The sequence below is a fragment of the Pongo pygmaeus genome, chromosome 7 (assembly GCF_028885625.2).
Source record: "Pongo pygmaeus isolate AG05252 chromosome 7, NHGRI_mPonPyg2-v2.0_pri, whole genome shotgun sequence".
Taxonomy (NCBI): Eukaryota; Metazoa; Chordata; class Mammalia; order Primates; family Hominidae; genus Pongo; species Pongo pygmaeus.
The window spans coordinates 73,429,039-73,444,280 of NC_072380.2; the positions used below are offsets into that span (position 1 = coordinate 73,429,039).

The following is a 15,242-nucleotide window of genomic DNA, read 5'->3' on the forward strand; positions in this document are numbered from 1 at the left end:
GCAACCCAGGCTTGGGAAATGGCATATAGCAATCCAAGCAGAGGAGACAGACTGAGGCATGTAGGCATTAGAGTGATGGAATAATCTGGTGTGGTAAAAAGGCATGCAAGGGTGGGAGATGGGACTGGACATGAAATAAAGCTCCAAAAACAGTTGGATCCAGGTGGTGAAGACAATTGCATACTATAGTCAATGGAGTGCCATAAAAGAGGGATTAAAAAAATTGATAAGCGGGTATTTTCTCATTATAAAAATTAAAACCTGATTTTTAAAATTTTATTTTATTTTTCCATAAGTTATTGGGGTACAGGTGGTATTCAGTTACATAGGTGAGCTCTTTAGTGGTGATTTGTGAGATCCTGGTGCACCCATCACCCGAGCAGTATACACTGCACAATATATGTTGTCTTTTATCCCTCGCCCCCCTCCTACTCTTCCCCCCAAGTCCCCAAAGTCCACTGTATTCTTACACCTTTGCATCCTCATAGCTTAGCTCACATATCAGTGAGAACATACGATGTGAAACCTGATTTTTAAGACTAAAATCCCCTTCAGCCACTATTCTCAATCTCAGCCTCAATCCCATTTCCTCCCAAATGGTAACCACTGTAGAGGTGGGCCCTTGTAATTCTGTTTTCCATACATCACATGCATCTATACACACCCATAAAAAACATCTAATATTGTGTAATTTCTAGGGCTGCTGTAATAAATTACTACAGACTGGGTGGTAAACAACAGAAATTTATTTTCTTACAGTTCTGGAGGTTGGAAGGGCAAGATCAAGGTGTTGGCAAGGTTGGTTTCCCCTGAGGCCTCTCTCCTTGGCTTGCACGTGGCTGCCTTCTCCATGCGTCCTTACACGGTTTTCCTTCTGTGTGTGTCTGCCTCTGTCCTAACCTTTTCTTATAAGGACACCAGTCGTATTGAATTATAGCCCACCCATAGAACCTTGTTTTACCTTAATTGCTTCTTTAAAAGTCCTATATCCAAATATAGTCATATTCTGAGGTACTTCAACATATGAACTTGGGGATGAGGAAGACTTCAGCCCATAGCATATTGTTATGAAACGTTTTTCCACGTCAGTATATTTAGACATATGAAGAGACTTGAAAATATTTGTGGAAAAATAAGATTAAAAGATAAAAATTCAAAATATAAACTTATATGGCTCAAGGACATCAGTTCATATATGTGTGTATATATATTAAGTATATATACGAACACCTTATTTTTCAGCCTAAGTTCCATCAAGTTCAAGACACTTTTGTGAGTGACAATACCAGCCATTTAGTTTATCCCTAAATAACTGAGGGTCCTAGGAACTTAGCCATGTCAAAGTGGTCTTTTTTACATTAGATGAACAAAAATGGATGCCCTTGAAATATTACTAAGATTAGAAAATAAAAAGAAGTCAGAAGGAGCCAAATCAGGACTGAAAGGTAGTTGCCTAATAATTTCCTATTGAAACTCTCATAAAATTGCCCATGTTTGATGAGAGAAATGAGCAGGAACATTGTCATGGTGCAGAAGGACTCTCTGGGAAAGATTTCCCAGGAATTTTTCAGCTAAAGCTTTAGCTAACTTTCTCAAAACACTCTCATGTTAAGCAGATATTGTTATTCTTTGGCCCTTCAGAAAGTCAACAAGCAAAATGCTTGGACCAGCCCAAAAAACTGTTGCCAAGACCTTTGCTCTTGACTGGCCCACTTTTGCTTTGACTAGAGCACTGCCACCTCTTGGTAACCATTGCTTTGCCTGTGCTTTGATTTCAGGATTGCACTGGTAAAACCGTTTCATCTCCTACTACAATTCTTCAAAGAAATGCTTCAGAATCTTGATCCCACATGTTTAAAATTTCCATTGAAAGTTCTGCTCTTGTCTGTTCCTGATTTGAGCACAATGGTTTTGGCACCCAAGTGGAAAGTTTGCTCAACTTTAATTTTTCAGTCAGAATTGTGTAAGCTGAAACAGTTGAGGTGTCTGTGGTGTTGGCTATTGTTTGTGCTGTTAGTGTTTGGTCCATGAACAAGATAAATTAGGTCATGAACAGGACAAATTTTTTCCTGGCAAATTGATGTAAAATTGACATGAATTGATGTCCACGACTGAGGGCTTCACCATCAACATTGCCTTGTCCCTTCTTAAAATGAGTTATCCAATTGCAAACTGCTCATTTCTTTGAGGTATTGTCCCCATTAGCTTTTTATAAAGCATCAGTGATTTCACAATGTTTTTACTCAACCTTCACCATAAATTTGATGTTTGTTCTTGCTTCAATTTTAGCAGAACTCATGTTGCTCTCATAGAGGTTCTTGTCAAACCTGATGTTTCTGATGTCTTATCTTCTTAGTGCCTCAAATTAGATTCTGTTCAGACATGCTATAACAAGTTAGCACAAGTTTATTTTGGTACAAAAATTTTTTGAACTCCATGCATAATTTTTTATAATATGCATTTTCCATGAACTTTGTGAAGACCCCTCATAGACCATGTGTTTAATACTGCATGCTATTTTAGAACATGGATATACCACAGTTTATCCATCTCCTCATTGCTTTGCATTTGGGTTTTTGAGGTTTTCCTTTTCTAAATAAGGTTCAATAAATGTCTTTGGTATACCTCCTTCATTTTCTTAGGAAGGTTCCTCTGAGTAGACTCAGAACCCTGTAGTTGGTGGGTATGTGCCTTTAAAGTTTTAGTTCACACAGTTTAAAAGCCCTCCAAATGACACCAATTGATACTCCCAGCTGTGTATGAGAACCTTCTTCTCTACACCCTGGAAAAATGCAATATGATAAGACTTTAATTTTAATGATAATCCTGTGATGGGAAAACGCTATGTCATTTTGTTTTCATCTTTATTTCCTCAACATACATAGTTAAGCAGAGAAATGACATAATAAGATCTGGGTTTTATAAGGATCATGAGATTAGCAAGGAAATGGTTTGTGCATCAGAGACTAAAAGCCACTAGAAGGCTGGTGCAGAGACTTAGTTGGGAAGATGAGAGCCAGAACTAATGCCAAATCAGAGGAAAACTGGCTCCAGCCTATAGATGTTTGGCTATGGAAAAGGAGGAGTAACATTCATGAGGGTTGGGCTCAACTTCTTCCAAAGTCCTGTTAATGTGGATATTTTGACCTCTTCCCATGAATCTTGAATGTTCTAGAATGGCGTCCAGAATGGTGAATCCTTTCCAGGAAGTTTTCAATTTACTTTGTCCAGATCCATCAGACAAATCACTATCTATGGTAGCTATAGTCTTATGAAATGTTTTTTTGTTTGTTTGTTTGCTTGTTTTGTTTCGTTTTGTTTTGTTTTTTGAGACTGGAGTCTTGCTCTGCCACCCAGGCTGGAGCGCAATGGCATGATCTCATCTCACTGCAACCTCTGCCTCCCACGTTCAAGCAATTTTCATGCCTCAGCCTCCTGAGCTGAAATGTATTTCTTAAGTAATAAGATGTGAAAGTCATGGACTGCAGAATGGATGTTGTGTTGGGCATGAAAACAACCTTCACCTCCTTGTACATATCCACCAGAGCTCTTGGGTAACCAGGAGCACTGTCAATAAGCACTAATATTTTGAAAGGGATCTTTTTTTCTGAGCAGTCTCGTCAGTAGACTTAAAATTCTCTGTAAACCGTGCTATAAACAGATATACTGTCATTCAAGCTTCATTGTTCTATTTATAGTGCACAGGGAGAGTAGATTTAACATAATTCTTAAGGGTCCTAGGATGTTTAGAATGGTAAATGAGCATTGGCTTCAACCCAAAGTCACCAGCTGCATTAGCCCCTAACAAGAAAGTCAGCCTGGCCTTTGAGGCTTTGAATCCAGGCTTTGACTCTCCTCTCTAGCTATGAAAGTCCTAGATGGAAGAAGTCTATTCTTCCAATAGAAGGCTGTTTTGTCATTGAAAATCTGTTGTTTAGTGTAGCCACCTTCATCAATGATCTTTCCTAGATCTTCTGGATAGCTTGCTTCAGCTTCTATATCATCACTTGCTGCTTTACTTTGCACTTTTATGTTGTGGAGACAGTTTCTTTCCTTAAGCCTCATGAACCAACCTCTGCTAGCTTCCAATTTTTCTTCTACAGCGTCCTCACCTCTCTCAACCTTCATGAAATTGAAGAGAGTTAGGATCTTGCTCTGAATTAGGCTTTGGCTTAAGGAAATGTTGTGGCTGCTTTGATCATCTATTCAGACCTCTAAAACTTTCTCCATATCAGCAATAAGGTTGTTGCACTTTCTTAGCGTTTGTGTGTTCACTGAAGTAGCACTTTTAACGCTCCTTTGCATTCACAACTTGGTTAACTGTTTCATGCAAGAGGCCTAGCTTTCAGACTTTCTGAGCTTTCAGTGTGCCTTCCCCCCGCCAGGCTTAATCATGTCTAGCTTTTGGTTTAAAATGAGAGACGTGCAACTCCTCCTTTCACTTAAACATTTAGAAGCCATTGTAAGGTTATTAATTAACCTAGTTGCAATACTATTGTATCTCAAGGAATAGCGAGGCCCAAGGAGAAGGAGAGAAATGAGAGAACATTTGATCTGGAAGCAGTCAGAAAACACACACCATTTATCAATTAAGTGTATTGTCTTAAATGAGCACGTTTCACAGTACCCCCAAAACAATTACAATAGTAACATCACAAATTTTTTTATCACAGATCACCATAGCAGATATAATAATAATAAAAAGTTTGGGCCAGGTGCAGTGGCTCAAGCCTGTAATCCTACCACTTTGGGAGACCAAGGCAGGAGAATTGTCTGAGCTCAGGAGTTCAAGATCATCCTGGGCAACATGGTGAAACCCCGTCTCTACTAAAAAAATACAAAAAAAAATTAGCCAGGTTTTGCGGTGGGTGCCTATAGTCCTAGCTACTCAGGAGGCTGAGGTAGGAGAATTGCTTGAACCTAGGAGGTGGAGGTTGTAGCAATGAGTCAAGATCATGCCACTGACTGCACTCCAGCCTGGGCAACAAAGCAAGACTCTGTCTCCAAAAAAAAAAAAAAAAAAAAAAAATTTTGAAATATTGTGAGAATAACCAAAATGTAATACAGAGACACAAAGTGAGTCATGCTGTTGGAAAAACGGTGCCAATAGACTTGCTAAATGCAACATTACCGCAAGCCTTCAAGATGTACAAAGTATAATATCTGCAAAGGGCAATGAAGTGAAGCACAGTAAAACAAAGTATGCCTACATGTAAATGATTTAATATTAATGTTGAATGAATATTATTATCTCCAAAACCCATCCTTGGTACACGTGTCTAATTGCTTCAAAACCGATTAGTTGGCTCTCAGATAGAAAGAGCCAATTCCTCCTCCCTCCCCCTGTCTTTAACAAGGCTCTCATGGTTCCTGCTTGTAGAATCTTACATCCTGGTAGGAAAGAGAAAACGTGCCCCAAATAACTATAATGTAGAATGTGAGAGGCACTACAAAGGAGGAGCAAGAGGCTGCTACAGCGTTCTGAGGAAGAATCACTAATTTTGTCCAGGAAGACTCTCAGAGAAGCCTCCATGTGGAAGGTTTGGCTGACCCAGGGTTTGGAGTAGTATTGCATTTCATTACATATGGGAGCCAAAATTCAAGACTAGCTAGCAGGAGAAGCTAGCAAGTGTGCACACATTTCATTTTCCCCACCATGGCCACAAGGATGTCCTGCCCACTGCTGCTGCCCTTTGTGATGACTTCCTTGAACGCTTGCCTGGAGATTTCAGGCAGTGGCAGGATGGGCAGAGACTAGAGAGGAGGGATCAGCCCTGCTGTTGGCATATATCTCCTGTCAGGCACCTCACTGATAAGGAACAGAGCAGCCACTATTCATTGTCTTTTTGACCCCTCAGAACCCACATGGATGTGCGAAAATTGGGAACAGAATTGGAAGAGACCTTACAGGTCATCTCTTCCAGTCTCTCACCCGATAGAGAGGTCTGTTCTCCAGCACAGAACATCAGCCAGCCTCCGCTTGCACCGTCCAGAGACAGGCAGGCAGCTTTCTGGGCAGCGTGTTCCCTGTGGTGTGGCCTTGTTAGAAAGCACCTCCTTATTCTGAGTGAGATGACATAGGTCTGCCCTCTGAACAGCACTGTAATCTCCAGTAGGTTCACATCATCTATTTTTGTAACCCCGTTACCCGACCCCCATAGTTCCCTACATGCTTCAGGTCCATTTGGATTCAAGTGGGCTTTGTGCACCGACCTGGGGACCCAACCACTTTTTGTAATGTGGCTTTTGGGCACAGATGGCCACTGTGTTCCAAAGCACTCTCGACCCATGCTTTCTGGTATCCATGTAGAGTAAAAGCCAAGACTCCCGGAATTCTCAGTGAATGAGTGGTTCTAATGAGCTCTTGTTTTTTTCTTTGGATAATTGTAGCTCAACCCTTATGTAGAAAAAACAAAATAATGATTGGTTTAGCTGGAAATTCCTCTAAACAAATTATTTCAATATTGTTCTGCTATTTAATACAATAATGCCATGGTGGGCTTTTGAGGTGTGTGGCATTCTCTGCTCTGGTACTAAATGACCCTGAGTTTTATATTTTTAACTTTTTATTCCTGTTTTTTCTTGTTGTTGTTATTGTTGTTTGAAACAGAGTCTTGCTCTGTTGCCAGGCTGGAGTGCAGTGGTATGATCTCAGCTCACTGCAATCTCTGCCTCCCGGGTTCAACTGCTCCTCCTGCCTCAGCCTCCCAAGTAGCTGGGACTACAGGCATGCACCACCACGCCCAGCTAATTTTTTTGTATTTTTAATAGAGACAGGGTTTCACTATGTTGGCCAGGATGGTCTCGATCTCCTGACTCTCGTGATCCACCTGCCACAGTCTCCCAAAGTGCTGGGATTACAGGCGTGAGCCACCATGCCTGGCCTTATTCCTGTTTCTTATTTTATTTTTCAGAAGTCCACTTCTTTGCTCCCACATCGTCAGCTGTTTTCTGTTCTTAGGAGTGTATGTGTGAAGCACCTCATTTTCTCCTATCTAATTTACTCCTTGAATATGTTTTAGGCTTGGTGAATAGGTAACCCAACATTAAAACTGTCCAACAAAGAATAGTAAATAAGGTTTGTATTAGTTATTATTATTTTCACTGCAAGAAAGAAGAAAACCCAAATGAACTGCTTTAAACAATGAGGAAAATGCATTATTTCACAGGAGACATCTTGAAGACAGGTGACTGCAGGAGTGTTATTCTAGGGACTCAGTAATGGCCACAAGAACCAGGTTCTCTCCACTGTGTCCAGCACAACTGGAGACTTCTCAGGCAGGGGCTGATTTCTGACTCTCACAGGAGATCACAATGCCTACATGAAAGGAGCTTTTGTTGGAGAAAAAGGAAGAAAGAATGGCTTAGGGCTGGAAACCAACAGTCCTGCTACACACAGGCTTATTCAGGGGTGTAGGCTGGAAATTTCTGCCAGGAAATTTCTGCATTATTTTTTAATCAGCATGTAGAGTTTGTGACCTTTAATTGTTAGGCCATATAAAGCAATCACTTTCTGGTTCTTGCCTTTATTGCTGATAAAGTAATTAAAATGGCTATAGATATTATTGTTATTTTATTATTTTTTTTTGAGATGGAGTTTTGCTCTTGTCACCCAGGCTGGAGTGCAGTAGCACGATCTCAGCTCACTGCAACCTCCACCTCCCGGGTTCAAGTGATTCTGCTGCCTCAGCCTCCCGAGTAGCTAGGATTACAGGTGCCCACCACCACGCCCAGCTAATTTTTTGTATTTTTAGTAGAGATGGGGTTTCACCGTGTTGGCCAAGCTGGTCTCGAACTCCTGATCTCAGGTGATCCACCCGCCTTGGCCTCCTAAAGTGCTGGCATTACAGGTGTGAGCCACCGTGCCTGGCCTATAGATATTATTTAAAAGGCACGTGTGCACACACAGAAACACTATCTTGATGTAACTACTGGTGAAGGATGAGCCACTTTGAGAGGTCTTCAAATATATGTATCTGTATATATACACACAGATATACATGTACACAAATATATAATTGTTAAAAGATTACTGGTGATAAACCTCATGTAAATTTTGTCCTGTGATTTTGATTGAGGGTAAGAAACTTGAGCCATTCCCTGGAGTTGAATCCATCTAAATGCAAATTGATCCAAAGGTAGAGAGTTCTGGGGACAGTGCTCATTAGATGCAACACGCAGAAGGATAAGTGATGACGGGTGCCCTTGCAGCAGGTTAGAGATCACAATTGCTCTCAGACGCGTCCTTTCATTTGTTTCATTTATTCTTAGCCAGTCCTGACAGCGGCTATTAACAATGGACTTGATGATCTCAAGGAAACAAAGAGCATCTTTCCTGGTATTTCTTGGCAAAAATAAAAGGGGGGGACTCTGAAAAGCCAGGTTTTGTGCTGCCTCTGAACCCATCACCATGGCCAGGGAGAGGGTGCGTTTGATTTCCAGGAATGAGAAGTGTGTTCGTTCTGGTGGACAGGCACGGGTGCAAATCCTGGATGAAACAGGATTATTATAGGAAGGGGCAGTGGTTTCCCAAAGAAGAGGTATGGACCATATCGAAACTGTATCCCCACCATACAGGAATGGCAGGTAGTTCCTGCCACGGCCAGCAGGGGGAGAAAGTGGGGATTTTAGGCTGTCTTCTTATTGAGCTTGAATGGGTTCATCTTGGCTGTACCACACTGCAGAAGCCTCTGTTTGCAGGGTAAACATTCTCCACAAAAAGTTTATATAAAATACATTTTATTATTCTTCTTATTAGCGACCTTTGAAAGTTTAGATCTGGAGGAAGTCCTTAGATGTCATCTAGGGATCGTCAGACTTTCCACCACTAAGGACCTCTTCTGTCCCCCACAGGGTATATGTGTGCAGTGAAAGATGCTGGCTACCAAAAACATTGCATTTGTTAAATAATCACAAATTCAGTGTAATCAGTGTTAATTCACAGAATTATCCTAAGAGACTGAATTTTAATAAACACAAACATATTTTAGATTTAATTTAAATTTTAGTCTCAGAGAGAGTAAATGTGAAATTTCTATAAAGTTTTATGGAATATTAACAACAATGTAAAACAAACCTTTTGCTCATTACTGCTTATGTGAAATGGCTGGGATGAAAGCTCAAGGCCCCTAACTTTGAGTCTTGGGGATTTTTCTGTGCTGTTTGCTTTTCCAAAAGCATAGTGTCTTGCACGTAGCAGATGTTCCTTTCATAGTTAATATTTTAGTTTAAAAAATATAAGTATATGGTGCATAGATGTATCCTTTTCACAGTGGTACTAAGATTTAAAAAATGTTTGTTTGTTTGTTTGTTTTTTCTCTCATTATCATAGCTAAGGTACTGAGAAGTTCTACAAGGAAAAAAGCTGCATCACCAAACCTCTCTTGTCCTAGGATTCTTTCTGGGTAGAACAGCTGTTAGCATCTCACTGCACATTTGTCTCTCAGAGACTAGAGTATAGAAAATGCTACTCCAGTGATTGAAATGGAAAGTTGGGAGCAATTTAAGTTCATGGAAACCTAACTAAGCTGAATCTTGACTGACAATTTTTATCCTCTGTTTCCTGGAGGCCCCTCCCTGGTGTTTGCAAAATCATCTGCATTTCAGCCTGAGCTCAGTCTGATATCCCAGCCATATAAGTAAAAGGACTTAAAAAAAAAAAAAAAAAAAAAAAAAGGTAGTTACTATGTGGTATTTCAGCCTCATTCAGCTCATGGACTTACCAAATAAACATTTATGTCTCAGCACTGAAAGAGAAACTCACAGTCTGATGACAGTGGAGCCACCGCTTCTCGGAATTCCAGAAACTACCAGGGGCAGAAAAGCACATTTTAGCTTCCCTTTTGTGGCCAGTGAGCTGAATGGAGCGATAACACCACCCCACGAGGTGCTGCCCTCTGCCTGTAACACAGCAGCACAGCCACCTAGGCCAAACAGTCTGAGGAAAAGCAGAGATAGAGTGACCTCGAAGAATCATGCAGAGGTCTTCTAATGTGGGCAGAATCCCAGGAGAGAGCAATGGCCAGCCTACCCTGTCCATGTCCACTCAACAAATATTTACCGAGCATTTTCTCTGGGCTGAGATCACAGGCTCCTGTGTTTCATGGAATCAAAAGACCAGTGTCAGCAAAGCACCTCCATGCAAAAAGTGACAATATTACACCATCTGTGCAGATCACAAACATAACATTTTAGTTATTAATTCTGCACTGACTTCTTAAATTGGCATGACATATGCCATAGAATACCTACTTCTGATTCTTACGGCCAAATACCTTCATCCTTACGTTCTGTAAATACCCCTCCTAGGTCCCGCGTGGAAGAAGTGAGATGTCATAATGACATGGTGAGCCATCTGATTTTGGGGGTGGGTGGCAGGCTGCGAATGCCCGGATTAAATTCAAATTTCTGAGCCAGAAGGAAATTTTAGGCCATGTTTCCCTACTTGGCCCCTGCCTGGGTGGTAAAAGTCAGCTTAACTGTTTTCAGCTGTCAATAGAATTAGCTGTGACCTTGGTGATCTTTGAGCATGTAGTCCTCTTTTTATAGGGTGAATTTGTGCATTTGCTGGATAACTACTCATTTCCGGCAGAGGTAATACATCATCATGAAATACCATCTATATGAAAAGAATAAGGGGTGGCAGTGTGGGAACAGGAGGGCCGTTGTCTTCTGAGCAGCCAGGGCATGGAGCCTATTTTACTTCATGGCTTGGGAACAGATGTTCCATATGGCTGTTCCATTCAACAACACTATATAATGCATCATTTCTTAATGAATGATCCACAGTCTCCACTGTCCTCTAAATTGCCTTTGTCTGATGTTCAACTAAAATGTGATTGAACTTCTTAGTTGTGGGGTCTCACTGCTACTCAAGCAGCTAATGCCTGAGATGTATCATCACTTCTAGAAGCAAATACTTCTAAGGTAAGCCATAAATTCCCAGTGTTTTATGCTGGTTATTGGATACTGGAGTGTTCCACAGATGCCAATAGGAATTTGTTAACATTTCTTAAAGAATGAAGAAAAATAGCTGTATAGCCTCATCATTACTTGTACATCTGGTCGAGATGGATGTCCTGCTTACATACAGCTTTCTTTTCTGTGGCATAAATGAAAGGACCATCTTCTTACAAGCACATCCTATACAGCTGTGTAACATTGGAGTGAAAGAAAATCTATATAATGAATTTAGTTAATAAGAGAATGAATGGGGCTAGTTAAAACGTTGGGTACAGGGGCATGTTTTCTCTTAAAGAATGATGTGAAAAATTATTAGATAAAGAGTTCTAAGCTACTGGCAGACAAAAGAAATAGAGTTGAATTAGAAGGAAATGAGCGGATGTGAGTAAACTGCCTGGTGTAGTTTCAAACATGAACTGTTTGATTACTCACTGTGTTATGTTCTGAAAAACATGCCTGTTTGCTGAAGCACCATGCTCAGATGCAATTACTTGGAAAGGGAGATATAGCCTAGGCAAGAATGACAAGGAATATTTATTTCTTGTGACATATTGCTGTTGGTAAACAACCATTCTGCCCAATTCCAATTAAGCTGATGCTGTTTGTGCCTAACATCTAGCCAGCAATGAATCTCTCTTAGGAGCCGTAATGATCATATGAATGAAAACAAATATTTGACATAATATATGGTAGAAGTCTCTGTGCAATATTTTCTTAAAAACACTGTGCAGCTTGCATACTATGGTTGAATTTCTTTTTAGGTTTAGGCAAACTTTGTTGTAGATATCAGCTGAGCTTAAGATGTTCAAATGGTGGTATTAGAGTTTTATGTCAAGCCCATAAATGAGCATTGTCAAGCTTTGAGCATTTCATTGGAAACTCCTTCACAGCCCCACTTAGAACGCACCTCTCAGGGTTCCTGTTGTCATGGTGATCAGCACCAACTAGCGCCCTCACTGTGCTCTGCGGCTGTTCATGATAGGCCTCCAGGGCTCCACGTACACAGCCCAACACCCTGATCTCACTGGCTTGTTTCAGCCTTGTGACTTTGAGGCCGTGATTACACTGATCTTTTCCTTTCTATGGGTCTTCATTTTCCTATCTGGTCATTTTCTTACACTGGTTATTTTATTTACAATACCTTGGGCGGGTCATGTAACCTTGCTGAGTCTCAGCTTCCTTGACTACAGAGTGGATGTAACATGTGCAAGAGCTCCGGGCTTGCTGTTAGGGTCAGAAGGCAGCAGAGTGAGAAAGTCAACTGCAGAGCACCACAGAAAAACAGCATGATGGCTATTACCTTTCTTTCCTTCCCAGCGTTGTGTAGAAGGCTTGCCATTTTGTCACGGTTTTGATTTCTTTCCAAATAAAAGTTTTCTCACTAAAAATGAAAAATCCTAACTCCCTAGCAGAGAAGCATGGTGGCTTGAAATGATTATGCGTGGTGGCTTGAAAGGAGGGGCCTTGAGTTCCTGATTAGAAGTCAGACTTATACTGCCTCTTTCCCTCTTCTTTGCCTTAGTTTTTGCCTAGGGTCAATATAAGGCTTTTGTACCCCTGGAGCCCTGCACCCAGAGCATGGCCAGGCACCTTGGGAGCGGGCCACAGAAAGCCAAGCCAAGAAGAGGGCGGAATTAGCAGCACAGCACCCCCGCCTTCCTTCCTCCTGGTCTGCCAGGAGGGCTTTGCGGTTACAGGAGCCCTCATTCCCCACTTGCCAGTCCCCTCCCAGTCTGAGCCTGCCCCCTGGCCTGGAGGACAATGACATTTTTGTTGGGTCTTTATTAGTGTTGCTCCTTTTGCTCCAGCCCTCAAATCTAAACTGTTATCCCTGTGGTCTTGAGTGTAATTTTTGAAGTCATAATGATGCTTCTCCTCCGCCTAACTCCCTCCAAAGCCTTCCCCTGGCCTCCCGCAGGCCCCTCCCAGGCACACACAGCCCCTGTCACACTGGCTTCCATCCACTCCTTCTGCATCCCAGGGCTTGTACTTGCTCCAGGACAGCCCTGCTCCAGCATGCTCCTCCCCTTGCTCAAGCCAGCTCCTCATTCACTGGGTGCAGTTTATACCTCCGCTCCTCTCAAGGGCGCTCGTCCCGCTCCCCATGCCCCTCTCTTCCCATTTGCTATTCTCTATCACTGAATTCTGTTTCTGTCTTAATAGGGACCACAATTCCACAATTATGCATTTATTGGTTTACCTATGTATTATATCTCCTTTCTGAAGATCATATGTTTTCCAAGGGTGGGGATGATGCTGTTTTATTTACCACTGTGCCTCACTTATTCCCTAGTATATAATAGGTGCTCATGACATAGTTTCTGGAGAGGGGAGGGAAGGAAAGAAGGTAAAAAAGACATGGGGGGAGGAGAAGGAGGGAAACAAAAGAGAGAGAGGAAGGAAACAACAAAGGAAGGAGAGAAGAAAGAAAGGAAAAATCGTGTAACAGTAAATGCTGTGAGGAACACTCTATTTTGTAGAGTGATGAGGAAGATATCGTCAACCATCCAAAAAGGAATAAGACATGGTCTTTGTAATCAATGTTTCATTAGAATTTGAAATTGTCTCTAAGGTTATCAATAACCAACTCCTTAGTCTCATTATTTCTCCCAGTTTTTGAATTTCCATTAACAATTAACATTTAAAATAGTTTTTGAAAATTTTATTCATTCATTCAATAATCATTGAGTATACATTTTACACAAGTAGGATAGAGGGCAGTTAAGAGAACAGAATCAGTAATCAGATTTTATGCGTTCAAATTAATAGCTGTGTGACCTGAGTAGCTACCTCTCTGTGACCTACTTTTCCTCTCTATAAAGGAGATAATAATAGATCTACCTTATTATTGTGCTGTGAGGATTAAAGGAAGTCAGTGCAGGTGTTATCTGCTGAAGATAGAGTGGTTAACCCGGCAGACACTGCCCCTGCAGTGTCTCTGAGTTTGTGGTCTATGAAGGGGGACAGACTTTAAACACATTACCCATACAAACAGCTGTTTCATGGTCGCCATAAGTGCTTTGAAAAGTTAAAGTGTGCCATGAGGATACAGGTGTGTAAGGAGGATCCTAACCTAGTCGTGGGTGGGATTCTGGAAGCACTTTCCTGAGGAAGTCACATATAAGCCAAAAACTGGAATATGAGAAAAGTACCCCAAGCAAAAAGGGAGGTGTGGGAGTGGGATTGGGAGCAAACACCCTGCATTTGGAAGGGCCAGTGTCAGGAACTACTGTGTTCTACCAATTAATTATAAGATGCATTTTCCATCACATTAAAAATCCCTGAAATGAAGACATGTCCTACAATTGATGACATCTGAAATTCACGGAATTTAAAAAAAAAAAAAGACCAGAAACATTGGAGAGCAGAAAGCGAGGGCGAAAATGATGGGGGTGATGCACAGGTGCCCACCGTGCAGAGCTGCATAGGGCACATATGAATATTGGACTTTGTCCTATAAGCAATGGACAGTTTCAGAAAAGTTTTTGCAGATGAGTGCAATGAATAGATAAGTTTATTAAAATTTTCACTCTGTTGTGAGAACAAATTGGAGGTGGAAAGAATAGTAAAAGAAGGCTGTATGAGGCTACAGTAATGGTGCATGTAGGAGATCATTGTAGCCTGGATTGGAGTGCTGAGCGTGGAGGTACAGAGAAGAAGATGGACTCAAAAATGTTTAGTGAATAGAATAAACAAGTTCTGATGATCAAGTGGATATTGGGATGAAGGTAAGATGCTTCAGGAATGACCGGAGGTCTTTCACATATGTAAAAGATGCGATGCTGCTGAATGGAAAGCAGACCCTTTTCCCAAGATAAGGAACTCTGGAAGCAGTGCTGACTGGAGAGATGATTGTGAATTCAGTGTTGGACATGATTAGTGAGTGGGCTAGTGCAGTATCTGGTTAGAGTAGTCATGTAGGCTGTTGGATACCTGGTTCTAAAGCTCAGGAGAAAATTCTGGAATGGAAAAAATCAGGAACTCAAAGGCATAAAGAAGCAAATGCAAGCCATGGGAATGAAGGAGAACTCTCAGAGAGAGCTTGTAGAAAGAAAAGAAGAATGAGTGCCTAGGTTTGAGCTGAGAGGAAGTTCGGTATTAGAATGTCATGCAGCGCAAGACACCATTCTCCAACATGGAGAATGGTAGGAAGTAAATTACATGTGGTGTTGCAGAAGCCAAAGGAACAGAGAGGATTTCAGGAAGGGTGGAGTAATCAACTCTATTTACTGCTTCTGAGAAGCCAAGTAAGGCGAAGATTTAACATATCCATTGGACAT

The 15,242-nt window shown here is 41.4% G+C and overlaps 1 protein-coding gene across 1 annotated transcript in view; it reads left to right on the forward strand.

Annotated features, from left to right (window-relative positions):
• The window catches only part of CLVS1 (clavesin 1), a 213,776-nt gene that overhangs the window by 169,361 nt on the left and 29,173 nt on the right, over positions 1–15,242 (forward strand). The gene's annotated exons all lie outside the window — the stretch shown is intronic.